The sequence below is a fragment of the Falco punctatus genome (assembly GCF_963210335.1).
Source record: "Falco punctatus genome assembly, chromosome: 4".
Lineage (NCBI taxonomy): Eukaryota > Metazoa > Chordata > Aves > Falconiformes > Falconidae > Falco > Falco punctatus.
In genome coordinates, this window is record NC_137583.1 from 48,202,376 (window position 1) to 48,218,551 (window position 16,176).

Here is a 16,176-nt window from a genome sequence, read left to right on the forward strand (position 1 = left end):
GTCCTTGGTTTGCCCATTTTCTGTCGAGAGAAGTGCTCGGGGCTGGGGAGTGCTCTGCTCTGCGACAAGTGCCATTCCCCCACCTTAACACCCACACCAGCCCTGGCCCCACATCTTGGCCAGCCTCAGCCCCCACCTCCCACACCCACAGAGCCGGGGCACTCCTGGGCCAGCACAGGGGTCCAGCTACAGCCCCAAAGCGTCACGACTTAAAAGCCAAGAGATCAAAAGGAGAACCCAGCACATGCCCTTGCCAACAGCTGCCCAGCGCATGCTGCCGACAGCTAAGCGATGATGCGGTCCAGCCCCCCTCGCTCCCGCACCCCCCGAGCCAACGCTGATGGAAGCATTTGCTTTGTCTTTCAAGGTAAACCCCAACTACACCTCAAAAACAGCCTTCCAGAAAAGTCAACTGATAACACCTGAAGCCAAATCAATTTCCCCACCATTGCCGGCAAGCTGGAGTGGCTCTCGGCATCTTTTCCAAATGCTCTTGCAGGTTTTATTGCTTTCCTTCATCTCCTCTCACATCTCTGCTCTGAACATTTCTGCCCTCGCCTGTTCAATTTGATGTTTTTCCAGGACTCGCAAAGCGGCCCTTCGGGCTCCGGCAGCCCCTCCGTTGGCAGCGCCTCCTGCCCCCGCACTGCAGCCCCTGCCCCGGGGCAGGGGAGATGCCGCATGATGCCCCCTCCGCCCTCCTCAGACAATTTAATTGTTGCTTTACAGCTGCAGCCACAGGCAGGCAGCAGGAGTTTGGCTGTTGCCATCTCAACCTACAAAGCTAGGCCTCCGGACTCCATCCATTTACAGATGGGGAAACGATGCGCGGGGTGTATATCGGGGGTTTTTAGAGCCACTTGGGAAGTCAGTGTGGCCAGGGACAAGCTCAGGGACAGTCTCGCTTGACCCCCGGGTCCCTTAGCTCTGAGATATGGCATTTGGCACCTGGGGGATGCTGCTGGCACCAGGCGTCCCACCCAAGCTGCCCACACCACAGCGAGCCGGCGGCACGGGAATTACCGCTGCCCACGCAAAACACCCGTCCACATTCTTTATATTTCCAATGTTATTTCCAGGGCTACGGCAACAGCTCGCTCCTGTCCTGGGGATGCGAACGCAGCAGCGATGCAGCTCTCATCTGCTTGAGCAGCCCAGCTCCTCTGCAACCGCCTGCTCCTCCTGCCTTAGGGAAGCTTCGGGGCCACCCACTCCCTGGTAGGATGCTTGGGGGCAAAACAGTGGCAAGCCAACTACCTGAAGCTGGAAAAAAAAACCCCAAACAATTCTAACATCAAATTAAAGCCTTTAAATGCCAAGCACAAATACAGCTGGGCGCTCTTGTCCGTCTGTGCCATCGGGCTTCAAATTCAATGTTTAATTCGGGCCCGTGCTGCTGCTTGGAGAGAAAGCGCAGTGATTAGGTTGGGGCCTTGGAGCGAGGGATACGTTATCTTGCGATGCAGGATTAACACAGCTAATAAAAACAGACATTCCTGAGCTCCAAACACTAGAAAAATAGGAAAAAAGCCCCTGGCCCTGTTATCTTCAGTGAGGGATCGGCAGAAGCGAGTCCCCTGGGAAGGGCTGAGCCTGGCAGCAGCAGGAGGTGGTGCAGGATCCGGCCATGCCTGGGAGATGCCCTGGCTCTGCCACTGCAGCGAGCCCCTTGCTCAGCCTGGCGCAGCCACTTCCCACCCCAGGCACTGACGCCACGAGGCAGAAAAGCAGCCCAAGAGGGGTGAAAAGCAGCCCAGTCCCCATTTCTCTGGCCCTCCAGCTCCCTCCTCCCAGCAGAGCAGGATAAAAGCAAAATCTGCTGGGTTTTAAAGCCAAAACCCCCAGCTCTTTCAAGAAGCTGTTTTGCCTCCTGCTTCCCTACATCGATGGGGACACGTTTGCACCCTGCTCTGGGGGTGCTTCTCCTGCTGCTTTGCAAGCTGGGCATTGCCGTGTTCGAGAGCGTCTTCCCCTGAGCCCAGCTCAGCCAAAGACCAAGAGCTTTGGGAAGGGCTGCAGTGGGATTTCTGCAGCCTCTGAAAACCATGAGAAATGTCGGGGGGAACCAGAAGCCATCTCTCCCAGCTGCTCCGGCCAAAACTCTGCTAGTCCTCCGGCAGCAACTCCGCTCCCTCCCCTCCACCTTAACGAGCACCACAGAACACTGTTGATAGATACATTATCTCAAATTAAACCGGATCAATCACAGGCTGTCACACTGGCAGCTCCCCAACATGTCTTGAATTATTCTCCTGTTTAAAGGACACACGGCACGTTCCTTGCCATGCCCCGGGGCAGGGGGTGCAGGCAGCAGGGACCTTGTCCCCAGCCTCCATCCTGCAGCATGAGGGATGACAAAGCAGTGGCGAAGGGCAGAGCTTTGGGGTGCAAAGCCACATGGTCCCTCGCTTTACCAAGAGGTTGCCATGGGGTTTATCACCTGCATTTTGCATTTTTAAGGCCACCGACAGAATCTGGCCCTGGCTTTAAAGACATGCATGAATATATCACACTGAGCAGCCGCTGGGCTTGCAAGGAGCTGCTGGGCAGCTCTGATTTTTCAGTTTTAGCTTGTTTGATATTTTTTTTTTTTAAATATTCCTTGTGATTTGATTGAGAGAGATGTTTGCAGGAACTTTCCCTCACTGCATGCAGCTTTTCTCACGCTGTCTCCCTTGCGTTGGGGCTGGACCTGGGTAAACCATTGCCCACTGGGGTGGCCTGCTCCAGGCAGGACAGCTTCCCACCCACAGGCAGCGCAACCCCAGCCAGGCAGGAGCAGGCAGCAGCTGGCAGCTGAGACCAAGCAACAAAACTAAGCAGCAAGTGGTAGCTCTTCAAAAGGCCCAGGCTGGTCCTCACCAGGCAACCAAACGTCCCCAATCCTGCTCCATCCCCGGGTTCCAGCCTCTCTGGCTGGCGCAGCTGATGCTCTTTGCTCCGAGTGTGTGGACTCACACTCTGGGTGCTGCCAGGCTGCAGATCCACACGCTGAGCCACTCTCCATCTATTTTGTGGGTGCTCTGCCTGCTTTTGTTATCCTCTCTCCTCCCGTTTGCTCTTTTCTCCTTCCCAAAAGCTCGTCTCAGGGTGAAGGCTGGGCACGGATTGAAGCAGCAGCTGCTCTTCTGCCACCGCCGCTTCGCGCGAACGCGGTGGGAATTAGAGCACCTTTTGTCAGGTTTTAAACTCAATCCGCTTTGCAAGTGGATTAAGAAACTGGCACAAAAGTACTCGGGATGTGGAGTAGGAAGAGCAGGCTGCTATTCCAGAACGGCGACAGGAGCCGCGTCTGCTGCGATTGCTGCCTGCTCCATTTCCCGGAGAACCACAACCCCGGCAACATTCCCATGTAAACCAGACTGGGATTGCGGGCGGGATGCGCCTGGCCCGAACCCCGGGGGTGCGGGGGGCCGCGGCTGCGGGGCGGGGGGCAGCGGGAGCCTGCTGGACCGGGGGAGGGCCGACAGGGGCGAGGGGGGCGGGGAGCAGCCACCTCCCGGCCCTGCCAGACCGGCTCGGGGCCGCCGGGGGGCTGCCCGCAGCGGCCCCAGCCCTGGCGGCGGGGGGGCTGCAGGTACCGGTCCCCCCCGAGCGCCGGGGCCGAGGGCAGCGCGGAGGAGCGGCGGAGCGTTGAGCCGGCCGGGTTCGGGCTGGACCCCCCCCCGCCCCGGCGCCCCTCCCCGCCCGCCTGAGGCCATGGAAGCCAACCCGGCACGGGGGGCGCCAGCCCTGCCCGCCCCCCCCCGGAGCTGAGCCCCGCTCCCCGCGGCCGCCGAGGGGCCCTGCAGCCCCGGGACGGTGGGCACCGGCCGGGCAGCCGGTTTGGGGGTACGGGGGGCAGGGGGCGAGGGTGGCCCCAGGGAGGCGGGGGCTCCGCGGCCGCCCCCCCACCCACGTGTGCGCCCCGCCGGGCTGTGCCCCCCCCCCCCGGGACCCCGCACTCACCGCTCGGCTCCCGCTCCCCGGCTGCCCATGGCGCGGCGGCGCGGGCAGAGCCGCAGCCCCGGGGGCGGCGCGGCGGCAGCTCCGGACGGACCCCGGCCCTGCCCCGGCCCCGGCACGGCCCGGCCCCGGCTCTCCCCGCCGCCCGCCGTGCCTGGCCGTGCGCGGCGGAGCGGGCGTGGGAGCCGCCCCCCGCGCCCCCCGCCGGGCCGGGCCGCGCCGCCCCGGGAGCGCGGGGGAGGGACGGGGACAGGGACGATGCGCGGCCCCGGGCTGCGCTGCGGGAGGGGGGAACCGCCGTGGCGGAACGCAGGGAAGGGTGCGGGGGGGTGTCTCCTCCTCTCCTCCCCGCCTTGCGGTGCTCGGAGGGGAGGGGTCCGCCCGGGCTCCCCCAGCCCTGGGCTCCCCGAGCCCATGCCAGCACACCCGGGTACCCGCCTGGGCTCCCCCAGCCCCGTGTCACCCAGCCGGTGTCTCCGCCACCCCGTGTCACCCTGCCTACCTGCCCTGGGACAGGGTCCTGGGGCACACAGCACCGTGAGCCCCCCTCCCTGTGCCGCAGACTTACCCCGCGGGGGTGGTTGTAGACCACCATGGCCATTTCCCCCCCCCCCCCCCAATCCAACTGGGAAATTGAGACAAACAGGGCATCGGCAGCACGGTAACAGCAGGAGTGAGCATGGCCCCAGCCCAGCTCCTGCGCCTGTGCGCCCGCTGGGCTCCATTACCCCACACGCAGCCACAGCAGGGCCAGGAAGGCGCCAAGCTCTGCGGGTGACAACGTCGGTGCACCCACCAGCACCCACCACCCACATGGAGACAGTGCTCACCATTAGCCATTCCTCCTCTGACCTCTCTTGCCCCTCAGCTCCCGCTAAAGCCTCCCGCAAACACGGATGATTTGGTTAATTAGGCTTTGAGGATGGGAAAGGCCAATTCCCTCCTAGGGCTGACAGAATTCCTGGTCTGCTCCGTTCATCACTGCTGGTCCAGGCTGGCACTAGCCTCGCTGGTCACAGGGCTTAGGAGATGCAGGCTGCTGAAGTGGAGTGTCCTGTGCCCTTGATCTGTTGCGTGACAGCTGATGAGCATCACCTGAGCGATTTGGTTACAATTTCTGCATCTGGCAGCGGTTTTCAAGCGGGGTTTGGCAGCATGTCCTCCATTTTACAGATGGGGAAACTGAGGGAAGAGATCAGGAGTAAGGAGCAGGCACAGCGCTGGATCCCAGGCTGATTTAGTGCCACGGGCTCCCTTGCTAGATGTTCCTGCCTGGATTGGCTGCATTTGTGCAGGATGTTGCCAGGAGAAATGCCAACAGCTCTCCCAGCTTGGGTGCCTTATCGGTTCCACTTGCAACTTCCATCCCTTGCTGCAGCCCAGTGCTTCTGCTGATGGAGATTTCTGGCTGCCTCCTACTGCTCGTTTGTTCTGGGATGTGGATTTATAATTTCAGTGCAGGCACAAGCATCTCAGGCTTTCCCATTTGAGTTTCATCCCTGGATCTGCAGTTAAAACCAGGAGATTTACATGGGTGTGAAGGCATTTAATTGCTGTTTTAAACAATAACAATTTATCTGCTTAATAAAAGGTGAAAAATCCAAGCATGAGAAATGCAACTTAGTTGGAGATGTATTTTTAAGAGGCTGGTGTTGGGGGGGAGGGCATGCTGGAGCGATCCATGTTTCATTTCAATTCCCTAGGATGAAAAGGTGATTCTGGCTAATTTGAACCTAGTCATTAAGCTGCTGTTTCAAAAACACGGAGTCAATTAAACAGCTTCCCCCCCCTCCTCGCTCCACAGGCCTGCCTTGTTATTAATCAAGGGACAGGGGGAATTGCTTCATCCATACGGCTCGTGCTCCTGTCACTGGGAGCCAAGTGCTGATCTGATTTTATCTGATGGAAGATGCTTTCCTGCCTGCTGGCCAGGATTAGAGTTGATTTTGGGGGGCAGAGTGCTGGTAATACAGAGGGGAGCCCAGGTTGGAGGGCACCACCTTGTCCTTGTCTCCTCTCCAAGCCTCTCACCAGAAATCCAAGTAATTTATGTTAGACTCTGACCCCTTCACGCCATTATTTTACTTTGGGGGAAATCAAGGCACAGACAAGGGTTTGTCACTAAAGCCCCTGGAGTGGATTTTAGCTCAGCCGTGATCCCTCTCCAGGTGTGTCCCAGTTCCCACCTCCTCCTACTAGCTTTGATGCCCCTTTAGCATCAATTTCGACTTTAATGAAAGCCCTGGACAAAAATACAGGGAAGAGGTGCCAGGCTGAGGTTAACATCTCTGCTTCCCTGGGCTGGAGCCTCGCAGCCCTGTGCTGGGCATCAGAGAAGCCCAGGGAGCCAGGTCTTGCTGTCCAATTAATTCAAATTGGCATTAATCAGAAAGAACCTTATACTAGGAGGCAGGGTATACTTACACAGGGGGCAGGCTGGGCAGGGGCTACCCATCCTCTGAGCACCCAGAGCCTGCTCCCTGCCACAGGCATTTGGGGGCTCTCCTTAGCTCCCTGGACTTTACCCCTACCCATCACCCCTATCCCAAGATCCTGGCCCTGTGCAAAATAGTTGTGTGTCCCCCCCCCCCCCCGCCCCCGCCCCTGCCATGAGGATGGGGACCCATAAACCACATTGCTCTGAACTCTGCCTCTTGCTCAGCATCAGGACTGGGGACGGAGTGGGACCACCTGGGTTACAGCTGTACCTTGTGAACTGAGGGGAACACAAATGTCACCTCCTCCTGTCAAGGTGTCCCTGTCCCCAGCTCTGGGGCAGGGGGTGGGTGGGGGTGGGAAGCACAGGGTGGTATGCCCTGGGGCTGTCGGCACACAGTGCATTGGGGGGATCTCTGCCTTTGGAGGTGCTGATCTGAGAGAGCCAGCACTGGGAGCGCCTTGACAAGTTTTACTGTTTCTGGGGCGTTTTCACACAGACTCAGCAAAATGATTTAAAAAAAAAATAAATAAACGAGAGAGAAATAAAAAAATCACAGCTGCTCTGGCACACACTCAAAATCCCAAAGAGTTTTTGGCTGAAACGTGCCAACGGGAAAAAATATAACCCAATAAACAGAGAGGTAAACTCCCTTTTGCCCCCCGTTTGCCCTTCCATGGCGGAGTGAGGGAGCTTTCCCTGCTGGGGGGCTGTGCCAGCCCCCAGTGCCACTAACCTGGTCCCCTGCCAGCTCAAATGCAGCACTCCAGCACCGCCAGCTCCGGTGGCAGCCAGTGATTTCCCTCCCATCCCCCAGGATGCAGCAGTGGGAGCCATGTGATGACTACAGAGTCTTGGTGGCTGTTAATTTTGACTAATGGAAACCTCGATTAACTCCTAGAAGGAGCCGGCCGGGTGGCTCATGATGTGCGTGGTGGGTGCAGGAGGAGGCAGCGTTTGGTCCTGCAGAGGTCGGGCGGCTGGGGAGCTCAGCGAGTGCCCCTGGGCGCTGCACTGATGCTGTAAGGGTGCCCGGGAGCCGGTCCTCGCTTGGCGGGGTACCAACCCCAGGGCATGGCTGGAGGGCAGCCCAGACACCCCCAAATGGCTCTGCATCAGAGCCAGCCAAACCAAGGGGGCTGGGGACAGCACCGTCCTCAGCGCTCACCCCCCCGGGGTGGATGCTGCCCGAGCTGAGCCCTGTGCCAGGAGCCTCTCTCCTGGGTGCCAGAGGCTGCTGGGGCCCACGGGGGGTTGTTCCTCCCGTGGATGTGCCGCTGGGAGGCTTTGCAGGGACCCAAACACAAGTGGAGAGTGACACCACATGGCTGGAGGCAGCAAGGCCCTGGGCGCCCCAGGGCCACCACCCCAGCTGTCTTCTCCTCCAGCTGGAAGGGCAGGAGGGGCCCCTCGACATCCACAGGTCCCCAGCCTGGGGCCACCCCTCCCAGGGACTCGCCGGGGTGGGACCCTGCACCGCCAGGCCTGGAGGTCCCATCTGGCTGGGTCCCCCATCAGCACCCCAAAATGCAGCGTCCCCACCCCATGTCACTCAGGCAGGACTCCAGGGTGCAGACGGAGGGGCATAGCCCACAGCCCCCGCTCCTGGGTGTTGGGGAGCACAGGATCAGGTCGCTGCCACACCGCACACAGCGTACGTGACCTCCGCCGCGTGGAGCCGGCGTTGTTGCCCTTACAGAGCCCGTTTCCTCCAGCTCACTCTGCCCTGACCCCGATCCTTCTGTGTCTGCAGTTTTGATCTGCTGCAGAGCACGGACCCCTGAGGGAAGACATCTCACCCCTGTATTTACCTACAAAGCACCGGACAGACGTACCTGCCCTGCAAACACAGCCTGAGCCCATGACTAATCCTAGTTACTTTTAATAAATATTTGGTACCTACAATGAAAGTTTCTTTGGCCAAGCACCTGCTGTTCCGAGCTGTCCCCAGCAGAAACACCATCAGGCGAAAGGTTTTAATTCAAGCAGGAAGGAGAGGGACCTTTCTCCCCTCTGACTGCCAGGGCTTCGAGCAGAGGGGAGATGGGGGGAGCCAGCGCTTGGCTCCTCGCCCACCCACCTTCAGCACCGCCTAAGTGAGCCCTTTCACCATGTCTGGGTCAAGTGTCCCTTCTGTCAGCGAAGTTGGGTGAAGGTGACAAACTCTTCAGAAGGATGATTCCCCCCATCCCTGTTTTAAGGTCTGGGGCTCAGTTTTGCAACAAACACCAGCGCCAGGAGCTTTGCACCCCACCAGCCCCCAAACCCAGCACACCTATTTCCCAGCCCCGAGGAGGATAAAGCCAACTATCCCTCACTCCCCCCCGCCCAAGCTGCATTTCTCCTGCTGCCACCTGGCACGATGCTCGTGGTGGGGCTCAGCCCACCCGGGGTCCCCTTTGTGAGTCCATCGCTGCTGCAGGTGCTTTGCCGGGGGCAGGGGTGTCTGTGCAGCGCCCAGGTCCCAACACCTGCCCGTGCTGACGGAGCTGCTCGCTGCCTGGCGTGGAAGTGCGTGTGCTCCGGGTGCTGCATGCTCACCTTCCGGGCTTGCCCATCCCCACTGCTCGGCTCGTGGCCCCGCTGCAGCTGGCAGCAGAGCGTCTAGCCCACGGCCGTTGATTTATTCCCTCGGCAGCTCGACAGGTGAGGCCAGTACTGCCCAGCTCGTTTTCTCATCCTGAGGGGGTTCTGTTGGCCCTACTAATCCAGGAAGGTGCTCCAGGCACCAGGATACATCGAGAGAGGAATCCCTGCCAGCAGATGTGCCCCGATTCCTCCTCCCACTGTGATACTCATCTCCAAAGTGGAGTTTGCTGCTGCTGCCCAGCCCGGCAGGATTGCGGAGCCATCTGTGTCCTCAAGGACCACCAGACTGTGCTGTGGTGGGGATGGTGCAGTGATGCTGTGGGGCTGGGGGTCCCTCGAGTGGAAAAGCCTAAGGAACTGCCTCATGCTGAGATCCCTGCTCGACCCAAAAGCAGCAAGGAGTGGGAAATTTCAGGCTTTAAATCCAGCTCTGGGTGCAGCTGCCCGCAGCGGCCGCACATCCCACCCCCAGGCTGCCTGGAGCTCAGGGTGGCGGGGGAGATGGTGCTGGGCTGTGGGGTGAGGGCAGGCAGGGAGCCGGGCACGGCCACTGCAAATGCTTCCTCCAACCCACCTGGCTTTGCCAACAACCCCAAAACACACATTTCTATAGCACTGGGCCCCTCAGGGGTCCTCCAGGGGCTGGTCACATATGGAAGCCAGCACTGCAGTCGCTCTGCACCAGAGTGACTGGGCAGCATGTGTCCCTTCCCAAAGCACTGGCCACAGCTCTGTAGCAGCAGCGCAGGCAGCTGCGTGGCCTGTCCGAGGTGGCAGATCCCACCCTTGCTCAAGGAGCTGATCTGGCAGCTGCCCCTGCAGTGATTTTCTTCCCATTTCTTGTCCCGGTTCATGGCCCCACATGCCACCGCATGTCCTGCCGTATGCCCGCGCAGGGGCCAGGCCAGCGGCCACCCCGCACGCCACCCAGCCTCTCTGCGCTGGCCTGTGCAGGCTGCTGAGCCCCTGTCACTGCTCGGGGTGGGTGCAGGACAGTGGGAGGCATCTGGCAGCACCAGCGTGTCCACCACCAGCAGAACTGGCCGAGACATGGGCTGGGGGGTGCTTGGGCACTGCTGAGGACAGCGCAGCTGTCCTGATGCAGACGGGCAGGAGAAGGGGTGATGAGAGGTGCTGACACAGCAGTTTTTTTGCCAGGCTCTGCCTGTTTCACCTCCTCTGTGCGGCAGAGGTACTGGTGGCTGCTGGAAGGGTCCAAGGTCGCCTCTCCATCCCTGAACAAGTGCAGGGGCTCATGCCAGAGCCGTTCCCGGTGGGATCCCGCGCTCCATGCCACCAGAGAGCTGGGGGCGGCCGCTCCGCTGCCTCCTCACTCCCTCCCCACTAGGAAATTGCTCCTGATGAAATTCAGCCCACATTTCCCTTCACTCAGCTGCGTCGTGCGAAACGCGCTTCCCACCCCCATTTCCCTCTGCCTCCCTCTGCCTCCCTCGCCCTCCCTCTGCGCACGCCTCCTGCCTGCCTTTATCTGAGAGTGGCATCAAATCCCTCCCGGCAGCTCCAAGCTCATTTTCAAATATCATTAGAGCTGCTTTGCAGGCAATTAGGATTCCAGGCACTGTGGTGCCGTGGACGGCAAACACACCATTTGCACTTGCTAGACAGAAACTGTCCCCGGTGCCTCCTCTGCCCCGTGCTTCCGTGACCCTGGCATCTGTCTTCGCGCTCAGCACCAGTAGACCAGGTTCTCCTCTCCTTAATTCATCAGCTCCAGCCACGGCTGTGTCTGCTCACAGCTCTGGGAGCTGCTGGTTCCCAGTCGGATGTCCCAGGGCTGTTGCAGACAAGTCACGGCAGTCCTGTCCCCAGCCAGTCTGAACAGAATTGCACGAGTGGAGCATGTAGCCTGGTGGCAATAAAACCCCAAAAGTCATGCCCGGCGCCACTGAGGGATGGCCCTTGCCAGGTTCTCGCTCAGGGATGTTGCAGGTACGTGATGCTGAAGCTGGCAGCGCAGGCAGGAGGGAGCTCACTACCCTGGCTGGGGACCTGGGGGGCTGCTGGGGCCAGCGGTCAAGGAGGGGTCCTCCTCACCCATTTCTGATGGCTCACTCTCACGCAACATTTCTGATCCACTGGTCACTCTGCAAGACAACATCTTGGGAGAAAAGTGGCAAGTCATTGCAAATTGCTCAGGGACATATGCCCAGCCACCGCCAGGCTTCTCCCCTTGTCTGGAAGGAACTAACTAAAAGCACCAAACACAGAAAGGAGACCACCCACCGCCCAGCTGGGGCTCGGTGACCTCATCCCTCCCAGCCCCTCTCCTGCTCTGTGGCCAGTAGGCACTGGCAGGTGACAATGGTGACAACACACTTCTCTGACCCTTTTCTTATTGGAGGCTTTCAAGGTTTTCTTTGCTCTGCTGTGTGCCCTGTCTTGCTCACTCAGGCTGCCCGGAGTGATGCGCCCTTTTCAGTCCCTTCCATGGTTCAGGGTCACGCCAAGTGCCAATCCCTTGTGATTTGCTCCGTCTTTCCTGTCCTCACACGTACCACGTCCAGGACACAATCTCAGACAACGAGGGAAGAAGCTCCCCCAGTCCCCATTCCTTACTGCTCTGCTCAGTCCAGTACGTGGGGTCCTGCTTTTTTTGGCTGCCTACTTTTGCTCCATGTCCTCTGAGTGGGATGGAAGCCGTTATGTTGAAAGACAAGACAAATCATGCTGGTATGCAGTGATGGTAGAGCTGATTCATAAGCCAGGTGGGTCTACAAGGTCTAATTTGGGATGGAAGATAGCTGACGAATTCTTTCTTGGGAAACTAACTTTTCTTTGATGAGCACATTATTACCTACCAGCAGAATGCATTGCCCTGCCCAGCCAAGCACTCGGCTTCTGTGGGACAAAGGGGCTGTCATGGTTAGGAAATCTGTTTTAAAGAGGAAGTGTTTTAATATAAACGGCTTAAAATTTGCCAGAAGGATCATCTCCCACCCATGTGTTGGTCTCCAGGGGCACTGGCTGACACCAGTTTGAAGATGGCAGTTTCTCCCCTGGGGAATCCAGCTGTTTCCAGTTGTTGAGCATCTCTTCTGGCCCACGTGTGAAGCGCCGCAGTGCTGGCTGTGTCTCGCCTGCCAGAACAACCCTCATTGCCCGCTGCAGGGACGAGGAGCTCCGGCTGTCCCCATGCCAAGCAATGCTTTGGGGCTGAACGTGGCTCCGGGGCTGGAAGCAATTTCTCCAGCGTGACCCTGTGGGAATGGGTTTCATTGCTCCAGGCTGCCTGCAGCCAGGCAGGCAACGACAGCAGCGCGGGCAGCCTCGTCCAGGCGTGGGTGCTTTGGAGGCTGGGGGAGAAGGGCTCTTCTTTGGCTGTTGGTAACTCGGTGCTGGGGTCAGCGCAACCAGGGCTGCTCTCACACAGCTACTGGGGGGGCTGCAGGGTGGGGGGGCTGGCATAGAGCGGGGCTGCGGGAGCACCTTGGGGAGCGTCAGTGCTGGAGGTGAGAGCTGGCGCTGCACCTGGCATCCAGCCAGCGTTATTAGTGTCTCACTTCTGCAAGCAACAAATCCACCCACGTCCTCGATGGAAGGAAAAATTGTTTGGAAACAAGACCTCTACCTGGCACACGGATCCAGAGATGCGCACGCCGCCCCCCCCTTCCCCATGCCTCCCTGCCTGCAGCACCCTGCTCCCTGCACACTGCACTGCAGCAGCAGCAGGAGAGGGGCAGCTGTGCCTAAGGGACCTCAGTTCCACCATGACCATCCCCAGCACCCTGTCCCCTGTCCCTGCTCATCATGCCAGTGACAGCTCTCTGCACCTTGCAGCACTTAATATGCAAGAAGGGGTGAAGATCGCTGCACCCTGCCTCATGCAATGAATTATTAATCCAGCATTAGACAGGTTGGACTGTTAAATCTTCCCCACCAGCCATCCCTGGCTGTCCCCCAGAGTGCAGGGACACCAGGCCCAGGTTGTCCATGTCCTGCTGGGGGAACTGGCCAGAGACCAAGTGACCCAGGCCAAGCGTGGTGCTGGCTGTCTGGAGACTGTGTCCCTTCCCCTGCTCCACCACTAAGTAATGGGGAATTCAGGGTTGCTCTCACCCCTTGCCCTGTGCCAGTCTTCACTGCTCTGCCCCAGGGTGAATCCTGGAGGAAATCTTGGGGTCCTGCTGCCACGTTCTGGGGCTCCTAGGGAAGACCCGAGCACAGGGTGGGGTGCTGTGAGAGGAGGGGGTGCGCCCAGGGGCACAGCAGCGCATGGATGCTCGGTGCTGCTCAAGGAGCCATTGCAGCGCCCGGGGCTGTTGCACAGAGCAGGGAGCACATCGGCTCCCTGATGCCTGCTCCCAGCACGGGGGCAGTTGTGTGGGGCAAGTGCCGATGCTGGGGCTGCTCAGGGTGACTCAGCACGGGAGGCCTGCTCAGGTCCTGTGGGGCCTGGGAGCAGACCATGCTGGCACCCTGTCTCACCTGCATTTTCTGCCACCGAGCATTCAAGCATCCCACGGAGGAAGGGAGGAGGAAGGGCAGCTCGAGGCTGCAAGCCGGCATGGATCGCTCCACCTCCCCTCTCCAGCCACCCTGTGCCCCCCATGTGGCTCTTGCCCTCCTGTCACTCCTCAATTGCGTCCCTGCTGCTGGCGAGCTCTTCGCTGGCAGCTGCCATCAGCACCAGCTGCCCTGCCAGTGCTGCCAAGCCAGCCTCCTTGGCAGGGGGATAATTAGGGCTGCAGGCGAAGGGGAACTATTGCAGACTTCTGCATTTTCCCAAGCAGTCATCTCTGTTACTGTCTTCTAGGCAGATTAAATTTGGATCCCAGGCAGGGCAGTCCCATGCCCGGCTCACCAGGCTGCTGGGAGGCAGAAGGGGGTTTCTCTGAACATGGAAAGCAGAAAGAAATTCTTTACACTGAGTGTGGTGAAGCACTGGCACAGGGTGCCCAGAGAAGCTGTGGATGCCCCATCCCTGAAACATTCAAGGCCAGGCTGAATGGGGCTCTGAGCAACCTGGTCTAGTTGAAGATGCTCCTGCTTGGGGTGGTGGGGTGGGGTTGTCTAGATGGCCTTTAAAGGTCCCTTCCCTGCCCAAAACATTCTACAATTAGTGAGAACCTGATCCTTTGCTCAGAAAGACCCATGTGCACAGATGTTGATGCTGGAGCTGCATATCAGAGGCCACCGCATCCCGCTGGAGGGGCTGCAAAGGGATGTGCTTTGTGGGGAGCAGCATCTCTGCTCAGATTACGAGCATGGGGGACACATCCACATCAGCTGATGGCTGGTGACGCTGAGGCGAGCTGTCCGTGCTGCACCTCGTGGGGCCAGGACCACCACCAGGCTCTGCTCCACCCCAGTGGTCTCCTTGGGCAGCATCACCACACTCAGCCCTGACCTTTCCCACAACGATCTCATGGAAGCTTCAGCTGGTCAAGCCCCTGCATTTGCTGCAAGCCCCCGGAACGTCCCTCATCAGTGCAAAGGAGAGGAAGGGAGCAGGATGAAGTAGGAGCAGAGGTGCTCTACAGCTTAAGCAAACACCCGAGGAAGTGTTGTCTCATTGCTCTCCACGTCTGACAAAAACTACTAAAGCTGTATTAAACTTCAGGAGTAACCATAATCCATCATACCGCTGCTGTCATTAATCCCTGGTAATTGTTTCTATAATTAAAAGCCCCATTGTGTCTTGTCTTTCTAATGATTTATCAGCTAGGGAGCACTCTTGCATGAATGATGCACGGCTGTTGGGAGCACATCTGCCTCTGGGATGCTTGCCTTTTAGAGAAATGCATGGTGCCTGCTGCAGCGCAGCAGTGTTCCCTCACTGTCCCCTTCCCTCCTATCGCTATTCAACCCCGCGATGCCATCCCCATCCTGAAGACACCCCTTAGCTGCCTGGGAATCAGGAACCAGATTGTTTTGATCCTTTGGGCAAAGCTCCTGGCCTCTGATCTGCAAGTGAGCTACAGCCGAGGACAAAACTAGCTCATGAGCTAGAACAGCAAAAGAGAAGCCACCTGCTCCCCCAGAAGTGCGGGAGGGCTGGGTCTCATGTCGCAGATCATGCTCCTGCCTCTGATGTGAGCTGCAATGAAGACTTAAAACAAGGTGGGAGGACCTATTTTTTGCTGGTGATAAACCAGGTGGTCTTCAGATTCCTTCTCTGTTAGAGACCCTGGAACCGCTGAGGAGACTGACTGGAACGTGCAGTGGAAGATGCAATCCAGGGTGGTTCCTTGGTTGCACAGAGCTGTTCTGGGCATGAAGTTTCCTTGGCTGTAGGCTCCTCCTGAGAAAGCATTCTTGGTGATAAAGCCAGGAACTGCTAAGAAGGCTGGAAGAATCATTGAGGCCCCAGCAGACAGCCCACCTCCTCCATGCTCTGCAAGAATGCCAGCCTGGCTAGGTGCCCAGAGCCCCTGGAAGCACTGACAGTGGTGAGCAGGGCACAGCCAGCCAGGATGAGATGAGGACAGCAGCAGGTCCTCTGGGGACAAAGCAGCAACCTGCAACCTTGCCTGCCTCTTCATATTGCAGAGCTGCAGGCACCATGCCCAGATCCCCCCTCCCTGGGGGAGCTGGGATATGGGGACAGGTCGGGAAGATGAGTCACCCACTGCAGGCAGAGAAGCACCCACAGCTACCAGGGAGGTCCCTGGGGAGAGGGGGGTGACCTACCTCAGAGCAAGGAGGGGCCGAGGGGTGACCTACCCCCCAGCTCTGTTGTGCCCTGAACTGAAGCTGCAGGTGCCTCTTTCCCATCAGACAGATCCAGGGCGCTTTTGCCACGAAACCCAGCCCAACCCTCGGCCCCTTTGGGTGCTCCTGCACCCCGTACCTGGAACCAGCCCTAGAGCACCGGCACATCGTGTGATAGCACCAGCAGACCAGCTCCCTGGCAAGGACCTCATCCTTCCTTACCTCTGTGGGGCTGCGGTTGGGGTTGTCCTTAGCTCTCAGCCTTCCCTTTTTCTAAGCTGATATCTTGCAGCATCTTAAATGAAATATGAATAAATACAGCGAGTTTTGGAGAGTGCACGGATGAAGCTAATCGGACCTGAAAATTACTCTCCTTTCTTGTGTGAGTCACACAACTAATGTATGTGCATATTAATGCTTGCAGCATGCTCTCCTTCCCATCTTTGTTTTGAAGAGCTTGCACTGGGGGTTTAGCTAGAAAGACGCACACCACCGCTCATTTCACAGCTCAGCTGAACATGGCCCGTAGTGTG

At 58.8% G+C, this 16,176-nt stretch overlaps 1 protein-coding gene across 1 annotated transcript in view; it reads right to left on the reverse strand.

Moving 5' to 3' along the window:
* Positions 1-13,378, reverse strand: part of LINGO3 (leucine rich repeat and Ig domain containing 3) — a 32,116-nt gene extending 18,738 nt beyond the window's left edge. Inside the window, exon 1 of the mRNA XM_080382282.1 lies at positions 3,949-13,378. The gene's annotated coding sequence lies outside the window, so the exon portion shown is untranslated. The remainder of the gene's footprint in view (positions 1-3,948) is intronic.
* Between the last annotated feature and the right edge of the window lie 2,798 nt (positions 13,379-16,176).